This window comes from Pteropus alecto, unplaced genomic scaffold, assembly GCF_000325575.1.
Source record: "Pteropus alecto unplaced genomic scaffold, ASM32557v1 scaffold461, whole genome shotgun sequence".
Lineage (NCBI taxonomy): Eukaryota > Metazoa > Chordata > Mammalia > Chiroptera > Pteropodidae > Pteropus > Pteropus alecto.
The window spans coordinates 2,100,584-2,101,989 of NW_006431079.1; the positions used below are offsets into that span (position 1 = coordinate 2,100,584).

The window sequence follows — 1,406 nt, forward strand, 5'->3', positions numbered from 1 at the left end:
CTTGGTTGACCTCACAGATTGCAAGGAACTTGCCAGTTTACAATCCTTTATTTGTTTATTTATTTTATTTTTTACGCCTACAGCACCTGGTCTTCCTAGGTGGTCTCCCATCCAAGTACTAACCAGGCCCGACCCTGCTTAGCTTCTGAGATCAGACAGGATCAGGCTTGTTCAGGGTGGCATGGCCATAAATGGGTTGTTGACTTTTTAATAGGAATTACCACAGGGGTCCTTTATATAAAAATTCTTTCCTTAATAACTTCTCTTATAGACCAACTAACTTTTTTGGTAGACTAAAATTCAATTTAGACTTCCCCTTTCTCATTTGACAGATGTGAGATTTGACAAATCTGTACTGTGTATGAGCAGACTACACTCTGTTTTTCCCGATGATTTTCACTGATTTGTCCTCCATAGTAATTATGGAATTCTGGTGTGAGGGTAATGCCTTGAGCAAAGGTTTGTGAGTTTTCTCCAAAATGAGTGTCATTTATAGGAATAGTATATGGATAACTAGTTTTTTTCTATACAAATAGTATCCATCATAAGTTAGATATCTGTATAGAAAATACCAATAATGAAAGGAGAACCTACTCTGCACAAACACAGGGAAGTTCTAAGAGACCAGGGGATAGCCTTTAAATATCTCCGATATATAAATATCTTAACATCGTGAGACCTCATTACTTAGGTGAGTACAAGCTGCAGGCTATGGATGCCTTAGAAACATGTGACTATCATTGTGGAATCAGGTGGCTAGGAAGGCAGGAATCATGTCCTCCTTATCCTTAAAGCCTAGCATCATGCCTGAAAAAGGGCCAGCCTTCAAGCATTGCTCAAGTATTACAAAAAGAAAAAAGGAAGGGAAAAATGAATCACAGAAAATAAATCTTTGGATGGGAGAAATAGCTTATGAGAAGTGAGAATACTGACCTAAATTTTGAAACATATCCCTGGAAGGGGAATTATGAGATGAAGGGAGCCTGTGTGACTGTAGTGATACTTAGTAATGAGTTTCTGGAAGAGGAAACAATCTTATCGTTTTGGATATCCCTAATGAGAAGTTAAGCCACCATTGAATTGTGATTGGAAGTGTTTGATGGGAACTTGTTGCCTCTCTCGTTAAGCATGAATATGCTTAGTCTTAGCTTCCAGGCCTCTCACCTGAGATAAGTTCCCGAAAAATTCATTTCCAAGAGCTGAAACCTAAAGTGGAGAGCTATAAAGAAAATATTGACAAATAATCTCTCATCACCATTTTGAGAAACAGTGTTTAGGATTTGGAAAAAGAACTAGCAGCAGCACTGTCCTCTTCTGAAATAACAGCTCATACTGTAATCAAGAGGAACCAATAATTTAAAAAGTTGTAGAATTAGAAGGAAAATTGGAAAAGTTCAATGAAAATG

General features: G+C 37.6%; 1 pseudogene; it reads right to left on the reverse strand.

The window, feature by feature from the left end:
* Positions 1-74: 74 nt before the first annotated feature.
* Positions 75-193, reverse strand: LOC112469568 (annotated as a pseudogene).
* Between the last annotated feature and the right edge of the window lie 1,213 nt (positions 194-1,406).